The following is a 9,550-nucleotide window of genomic DNA, read 5'->3' as shown; positions in this document are numbered from 1 at the left end:
AGTGGACCAGTGTGATACTCTGCGGGATGTCTACATAACCCAGGTCTCTATGGATTGTTTGGCCTAGAGTGGGAACTTGGCTACTCTTCTGATTAAGTCCTGAGCCAGGTCTTCAACTTTCTATGTTCATCCCCCTGCAGGAGATGAGAATCTCTTTATATGCTGCCAGGAGGAGAGGTGTAGGAGAAAGGATGTATGTGTCTTCAAAAGACTCCAGACAGGGCTTCCCTGGTGGCGCAGTGGTTGAGAGTCCGCCTGCTGATGCAGGGGACACGGGTTCGTGCCCCGGTCCGGGAGGATCCCACATGCCGCGGAGTGGCTGGGCCCGTGAGCCATGGCCGCTGAGCCTGCGCGTCCGGAGCCTGTGCTCCGCAACGGGAGAGGCCACAACAGTGAGAGGCCCGCGTACCGCAAAAAAAAAAAAAAAAAAAAGACTCCAGAAAAATTTGAAGGGGGTGATTGGATGAACAAAATGAATAAGTTTAGACATCAGACTCACATGGGGGAGCTTATAAAATATGGATTCTTGCCCTCCTGTCCCCATCCTCCGGAAATTCTGACTTTATAAATCTCAGAGTACAGCCTGGAAATCTTTATTTTTTAGGAGCTCTTCAGGTGAACTTTTGAATTATTTGACAAGATGACCACTCAGTTTTATGTCTATCCCAACACAACTACTATTTTAAATTGAAAACAAAAGGAATCCAAAATCTGGTACCCAAGTTTGGAAGTAAATTTATACACTGCCTAGGTAGGGGAGGAAAAGTTTTTCCTCTACCCTTCTAGGTTCTTCCAGTTGGTTTAATAATTAAATTGACATGAGACAGATTAACAGGAAAAAAATCAAATTTTAATTTCATATATGCAGAAGGTCATAGAAATATAAGACTCAAAGAAACGACCAAAGCAGGCAGCTTTTAGACAAAGAAACATTAAATGTGTGAAGAACTGGCAAGGCAAAGAGACTTAGGCTTGGGTAATGATTAGTGAAGAAACGAAGCAGAGTTTGTTTACATAGCCTTCTCAGCCCTGGATTTCCTATCTCTGGTGGTAAGAATGTCTCTCTAGCGACTTCCCTGGCAGTCCAGTGGTTAGGACTCTGCGCTTTCACAGCAGAGTCCATCCCTGGTGGGGGAGCTAAGATCCCATAACTGCGACCCACAGCCAAACAGAAATCCAAAAGTATGTCTCTCTACTCCCTGGTACAGGGAGGGTACTTTCCACATGGGAGATTTATTTCCTGTGTTTAGGGGGACAGAGAGGAAGGTAGGTGTCCTTTCCTTGCACTGACTGTTTCTCAAGCAACTTCAATTCAAGCTAATCAATTTACCAAAATTGCGTATTTGGGGGGGTACTGCCCTGAACCCCATTACGTGCTTGTATTTGTTTTGTGCCTTACCTGACCCCAGGCTAACTTCCACAATACTGGGTTTCCACAGAAATCTACGCAGGAGTGTAAAGTCCTAAGAGGCAGTTGTTAATAGGTTGACAGGGAGAGATCTTGTGAGCTGCAAATTTCTTGCCTCAAAACGTGTGAAAATTTGGAGTCAAAGTGAGACCAGGACAGGAGGGAAATACCCAGGACAGCCCATTTCATCACAGTCCCATGTGGAGTGAGCTCCCCGCGGGCACATCTTTAAAATGGGCCCTGTGGTATAATTAGATAAATAAATAAATAAATATTAGGTCTTTGCCATCCGTGTTCCCGGCACAGAACTCCTAAAACCCTTGGAAACTGCTGAGTGATGACAGTGTCTTGTGTGCTGATGGCATAACCGGGGTGAGTAGATAGCTTCAGGATGGGGGCTGGGCACCAGAAAAACCAACCATTAGAGGGTTAGAGCTTTCAGCCCCACTGGGAAGGGGAGAGGGGCTGGGGATTGAGCTCCAACGAATGGTTGGACCAGTCATACCTACATAATGAAATCTTAGTGGGTTTCAGGGAGCTTCCCAGTGGGTGAACACATCCACGTGCTTGGAGGATGGTTGAGGGCATAGAAGCTTCCCAACCTCCCACCCTACCCCCCTCCATGCCTTGCCCTATGCTTCTTTTCCATTTAGCTGTGCCAGAGCTGTACCCTTCATACTCAACAGGTAATAGTAAACAAAGGTCTCTCCTGAGGTCTATGAGTTGTTCTAGCGAATCACCAAACCCAAGGAGGGAGTGGTGGGAATCTTCTAATTTGCGGGCAGCTGGGCAGAAGTGTGGGTAACCTGGGCACCCCACTTGTGGCTGGTGTCTGAGATGGGGGCAGTCCTATGGGACTGGCCCTTGACCTGTGGGGTCTGCATTAACTCCAGGTACTTGACATCTGAACTGAATTGGATTTTTGAACACCCAGCTGGTGTCAGATAATTGGTTGTTGGTATCAGAAAAATGAAAACCACACAGGCCTTCAGACTACTGCCCTCCTGTGGCTGTGTCCCCATCCAGAAAGCCCCGGCCAGCTGGGAAGACAATGTCTTCTACTGCCTTCCCAGCCCTCTCAGGGCCTGGCAGCAGGGTGGATGGTAACAGAGGGATCTGCATCCTCTGCCGCCCCCCCATAGTCCCTCCCACTTTGCACGATGAGCACCTGCCCCGGCTGAGCCTTTAGGCCTCTCACTGCTCTTCCATCAGGAACAGATCTCAGCCCACAGTTCAGCTCTCCCTCCTTTATAATTGATGTTCAATTTTCCACCTCCAGCTCTGATCTCATCTGGAACTTGGTCTTTTAAGTGTCTGGCTAGTCTTCGAATGCCTCCGCAAGTATGAATTCCCAACCAAATGTACCCTCTTCCTCCAGAGCAATTCCCTCTCCCAACTTGCTGAATTCTTTTTGTGGGTTCATTAAATGTTTATTGAGTTCTTAATATGTGCTAAGCACTGCCCTAGATGTTGGAGCTACAGTAAAAGAATAGGATCAGGTTCCTGCCGTCAAAGAGCTTACAGTCTAGTTGAAAATGTGTGTGCTTGACCTCAATGAAGTAGCTGACAACCAAAGCAGGGGTCTCAGGATCTGTCTCACTGCACGTATTATAGTGGAAACATGTGTGCAGTGAATAAATGTGAAATCAAAAGGATTGCAAAACCTACCTAGCCTACTGGGACCGCAGCACCTCATGTGTAAGGCACCTCTCTCCCTGTGGATACACCTTTCTGCAATTTCAGGTGTGGGCTTGGGAACTCTCTGCAAATACTCTTCCCTTTCTCTGGGTAACTCAAAGGTAACAACTGACTTTTCAAGTTACCAGCACTCTCTGCTCATAACATCACCATCAAGCTTTTAGAGAGAGAACAGCTAAAAACTACTCACAGCGAATGGCCACTGATGAGTCAGAAACCCTTAAAAGCTGTAATCAGGGGCCAGTGTCATGCATAGTTCTGTGGTTAGGCAAGCAGGAGTCACCTACAGGAAAGGATAATGATTATTCCCATCAGTATAAATGCTGTGCCCCCCCCCAAGCACCTGGCTTCCCGTTAATTTGCCTGTGACATGTTGCTACACTTAATTGCATTTGACAATTAAGTAACATTTCAACACCTCTTTTAATGGAACAATTAAGAGAGTGCTTGTCTTGGTTGCAAGAAAATATATGAGCTGATTTTTCAGAGGCTAAGAAAAAAGACCAAACATAAAGCCCCAGTGGTAATTCAGTTAGAGTCAGCTTTGAAGTAAGCCCTTTCTTTTTTTTGCATTTTGCAAGAATTATGTGCCAGCATGTCTTTTCATGTTTGTTTGTTTGTTGGTTGGTTTCCCTGAATGAGCATTTCTCCACCAGACAGCTCCGGGCTGTTCACACAGCCAAATGATATTAATTACAAGGAAGAATGGATGCTAAGCAGTTGCTGTTACTCATTTCTCACTCGTGTTGTTGCATTGATTTCTTGGGAAAGCAGATGCCCTGAAGGCAGTACTTCCCACAGTCAATGCAGGCCCCAGGGAAGGCTGAGAAGAGTCTTTGAGCTTTTGTCCTCGTTTCCAGTTCCCTCCAAATAGCAGACTCCTGGAGAAGTGTGGCCCTGAGAAGTCCCTGGAAAAACTTAAATAACTGCTATTTTTAGTATTCAACACCTCCCCCGGCACACACATATGCATTAATAACAGAGAAAAATTATTCTGCTCAGTTATTACAAAACTGACCTTACAGCAGTAGTTTATAAATCTTGGGACTCACGAATAATACAATATTGTCACTGTAGACAAGCCTGCAAGGAGCGTGTGCTTGAAGACTCGCCTGATAAAGAGTTGTGAGGGGCACAGAATTAAATGTCATTTGCGGCATGTGAACTCTTAGTTGCGGCATGCACGCAGGATCTAGTTCCCTGACCAGGGATTGAACCCAGGCTCCCTGCATTGAGAGCACGGAGTCTTAGCCATTCGACCACCAGCCGCAACTAAAGATCTCGCATGATGCAACTAAAGACCCTGTGTGCCATGACTAAGACCCGGTGCAGCCAAATAAATAAATAAATAAATATTTTTAAAATTTTTTTTTAAAAAGTCCCAAGAATATGAGAAAACCTGGTCAAGGCTATCGTTGTTGCCCCGTGCCCACCAAACTTAAGAGCAGATCCCACCTTTAAAGTCCACTGCCATCCTCGTTGTAGACAAATTGGATTCCTGCTACCTCTGACAATTACCACTACTCTCCTATGACCACGTGGCTGCTGGCTGTTCCTTCTGTCTGCAATGATGTCTTCTGCTTGCCCCAAACCCACCATTCCTCAAGATGCAGCTCACATATCATGTTCTTCATGAAGCTTCCTCTGATCCCCTCCCCCTTTCTCTCAGACCCTTCACCGTTTGGATGCTTCCTATATCACTCATTATCTATGTCTTACAGGCATCTGGACCATTTGCTCATGACTGAGTAGACTGTAAACGCTGAGGCCAGGAATCCTATATGATTCTTCTTTAAATAAGCCATACGCTCCAGTACAGTATATTATTATTTATATTATTAATGATAATTATAACTGTCAGGTATTCTTCAATAAGCGTTTGTGGAATTAAATTGTATGGAATTGTCAGAAAGGAGTCTGACTTCTTAAGAATGTTACTGGTTTGATTGACAGTTGCCTTTTTTCCCCCACCCACCCCCCAAAAGTGCCTGTACAGGTGAAAGGCTGGGAAGGCAAGGAAAACATTTCTGCTTCTCGAGCTTTGATTTAACACCCCTCCAACAGCTTAGGTGGGTACGTCATCCACTCTGGAGTGGCTGGGCGTTTGTAACCCCAGTGCTGTCACAATGTCCCCCCCAGGGAGAGATGCAATCAGAAGAGCAATAATGACTTTCTGGGAGCTGCAATGAGCAACCTCATCTCTCAGGTCACGAGGGCAGCCCTCTTCTGAGATCCACCACAGATTTATTGCCATCCTTTCTCTTCCTTTCCACACTGACAGTATTCCCTCTTCCCTTCCCCTCCCCCCAACACTACAGCGTGTACCCAAGGGCCCCCAACTGGACTGTCTAGGCATATAAACAGAACTTTCACAGGCCCCATCCCTCTCCTGGGTCAGGAGAGAAGGGGGTCACTGGTCCCAAAAGATGAACTTCTTGCACTGAAATCCTCATCACTTGCACCTTCACAACACACATCCTCACACAGCTAACTGCACACACTAATGCCACATCTTGCTAATTGTATTACCCTTGCTGGTTATTATTAAGGTCTTGCTTTCAGGACATAGAGAGAAGCAACCACATAATGATCAAGGAAACAAACGGAGCGTATCACGGCAACCACCCTGCAGTGATAATGAGTTACATAAATCAAAAGTTCAGATCGAGCAGTGGATAGGGATTTTCAGTTATTGTGATTGTTTTGTGATAGATTTTTTTAAATAACTCTTGTACAAAGATGTTCTAGAAACTGGAAATGTGTTTCCTAAAGGGAGGCAGCAGAATGCTGTGCAAAGAACATGGCAGCTTGATGAGTCAAGAGACACTTGAGCTGATTTAGCTCTGCCACCTTGCGGAGAGAAGCCAGCTCCCTTCTGTGGCTTTCAGATTCTTCCATCAAATACTGTACGTAGAAGCGTCTTTGCACTCCTGAAGGTCCCTTTCTCGCTGAGATTCTAGGTACCTACACTCCTCAGACAAAATGCAACAGGACACCTCCTGCCTTCCACTTTCTAGAGAGAATTGAGCTGCAGTTTTAGTGAAAGTCAGCCAGCCCTTCATCAACTAAAGAAACATGAGTTTTTCCTCACTCTGTGTGCAATGCTTCACTCCCCAGATCCTACATTAAATCAAGGGATGGTATAACCCTCTTCCTTTTTTTACACTTGGTGAAATTGTCTATGTGAGTAGCTGGGTGGTGTTATCCACAGTAATTTGTCTTGGGTTAGAGCACAAACGGTTTGCATGTTAAACCACTTTGTTTTGTTGGTGATTTTTGGGTTAATACTTAGAAACTTTGAGGAATAGATTACTTTTTGGACCCAGGGGATTAATAATTCATTTTATTCTAATTTTCCAATGAAATAAACCTCAGGAAGTAGGATGTCTCTTGAGTCATGCCCAGACTAAGGCAGCAAAAGCCCCAGCGAGATTGCTAGATTCAGAAAGGGGCCTAGGAACAAGGTTCCTTTGAGGGGCAGTGGCCAAGAACATGTGTGTGTACATGTATATGTGTATAGATATGTATGAGTGTGCATGTATGTTTGGATATATACACGTACCTGTGTGTATACACATGCATGATTCTGTGTGTATGTGTGTATATGCATGTATATGCATGTAAGTGTGTATGTTAATATGTGTATCTATCTGTGTGTGTGCATGTGTGTCCGTGTGTGAGTTTATGTATGTGCATGTGTATCTATATGTGTGTATATGTGTATGTATCTGTGCATACATGTTTTATTTCTGTGTGTGTAAGAATGTATGTACATGTGTGTCTGTAGAATGCAGAGCTGACACCTCCTGGTTTAAGTCCCTGGATCAAATGATGGTTACATTTATGATAAAGAGGATGAGGATGCCAAAAGTTCACCCCTTCCCAAACCACTGGCCTCTGCCTCCTTCTCCAAGCAAGGATCCCTTCACTCCAATAACAGGGAGAAAATGATAATCTTCTCTGCATGGAAAGAGACTCGCCAAGCATGAAGCAAGTTGGCGCTGGCTCCGTTAGAAATGAACAGATAAACAAACAAATGAGAGCTTGGAAAGAGTAGATGGTTTATGAATAAAACAATGTTTTATTAAGTTGCTATTAAATTTCAATTGAATACTGCTTGGGATACATAGGCACAGATATATTCCTGAAACTAATTGGTTTTCCGCATCTGCCTTGCTTCCTAATTGGACTAATTACTGCACTGTAGGATAATGTTCGTCGTACTACAGAAGGCAAGAAACCTTGATTTACATTGAGAGGAGCAGCAATTAGAGGGAATTAATTCATAAAGCAACATCTAAATAAATCATATTATGAAAAGACAGCAATGTAATTATTGTGACTGCTGGGTCCCTGGTGGGGGAACATCAAACTTAAACCTCAAACCAAGCTGCTGAATTCTCCTCGGATCAGTGTAGCATCTCCTATTTCATCAAGCATGTACTACCTATTCTTTAAGGCCTAATTGAGGTGCCATGTCAAAAACAATATGCCCCAACGCTTCTCCTCTCTAGCGGCGGCGGAGAAAAGCATCAAGTTCTCACCACCTCATATTTGTCCTTTGTCAGAGTTAAATACGAGCTCAGCACGACATGGATAATGTGTTATGGATTGGCTGCAGTTTCAGAATGGGATTCTTTGCAAACTTAAGTGTCATTATGAATCCTCTCTTGACATCCAGTGACATTTTTGGGGTTGTAGCTAAGAGCACTTATTAGTAAGAATAGCATGTTAAATTCCGGCATTTCAATAATTCATCTCCCCTTGCTAAGAAGTCCCTGGCTAAGGTCCTGCTTGACTGTAATGGGTCTGAAGGCTCCACAACATTCACACCAGCTCCCTCCCCTTTGACAGTAGAGATCCTCTGTTTTCCTTCTTTTTTTCTTTTTGTTTTATTTTTCTTTCCTCCTTCTTACTATCGTCCTGACTGAACCTGAAGGGAACTTGTGAACAGCCTCCAGAGCAAATCTTTTGAGCCTCAGTTTCCCATAAAATCCATAAAATTCAGTGATTTCCTCCTAACTAACATTCCGTCTGCAATATGCTTTTAATAGGGTTTTCTCACTTTTTCACATCAAGGCACATATACAAAATAATGTCTATACAACACCAGGGAAATCAGAGAGCCTGTCTGTGGCCAAAAGCCATTAGGGTTTTGGGATCCAGGCTCTGGCTATCCCAGGACCTGCCCTCCTGCCGTGCTGACTGGGGGAATCAGTATCTTGGCACCCCTAAGACCCATTGGTTCCATGGACACCCACTGGGGAGCTCTTCCCCAAAGAAGCTACACTCTCTACTTCAAAGGAGCCTTCTGCACTCTCAGTGGCCTGGAGTAACCCTGTCCTGCAGCCCTCTACTTTACAATACAACAGGTCATTACTCTCGGCAGGTAGCCCCCCACGCTCACTGTCTGCTAGGAGGCCTGACTTTGCTCATCTCCATCTGCCAGTAGAGAGGTGGGGACCACACAGAGGAAAATATTGTAGGAAAATAACCTCCAGTGTAACCACACACAGTGCAAGGGCTCTGGACTTCCCTCATAAGGGGACTTATTCCATGACTATTAAATCAAGAAGTCAAGAGTTTAGCAGGGGTCAGAGAATTCTTTAGAAGAATGGCATTGGCTTCCAGGACTAACTGTCAAGAACAAGGGCTTTTATTTATTTATTTTTTTAAAGTATCTTTTCCAAATTTTTTTAAAATTTATTTATTTATTTATTTTTGGCTGTGCTGGGTCTTCGTTTCTGCATGCGGGCTTTCCTTAGTTGTGGCAAGCAGGGGCTACTCTTCATTGCAGTGCACAGGCTTCTTACTGCAGTGGCTTCTCTTGTTGTGGAGCACAGGCTCTAGGCGTGTAGACTTCAGTAGTTGCAACATGCAGGCTCAGTAGTTGTGGCTCATGGGCTCTAGAGTTCCGGTTCAGTAGATGTGGCGCATGGACTTAGTTGCTCTGCAGTATGTGGGATCTTCCCGGAACAGGGATCGAACCCTTGTCCCCTGCATTAGCAGGCAGATTCTTAACCACTGCACCACCAGGGAAGTCCCAGAACAAGGGCTTTTAGAATCAAAAAGACTTGGATTTAAACCTATTTCTGTGACGTTTAAGCTTGAATATACTATTTAACCTCTGTACCTCAGTGTTCTCATCCTCAAAATGTGGATAATAATACCTGCTTCATGAGGTTGTTATGAGGATTAAGTAATACTGTGTATGTAAAGAATTTAGCTCCTTCCTAGGCCTAGACTAAGTTTCAAAAAATAAAAATTACCATTACTCTTATTATTATTACTGCCCCCATCTAATTCTTCTGGTCATTCTAATGTAACCTCACCAAACGGTCATCCATCTTAATTCCTCTGAGAAACAGAATTTACTTTGTTCTCAAGCAGCCCATTCACTTTTCAAGCAGTCTTTTTGCTCCTGATTCCAACTTCTGGATCTAC

The sequence above is a fragment of the Delphinus delphis genome, chromosome 1, assembly GCF_949987515.2.
Source record: "Delphinus delphis chromosome 1, mDelDel1.2, whole genome shotgun sequence".
Classification (NCBI taxonomy): Eukaryota; Metazoa; Chordata; class Mammalia; order Artiodactyla; family Delphinidae; genus Delphinus; species Delphinus delphis.
This window is presented reverse-complemented; position numbering follows the sequence as displayed.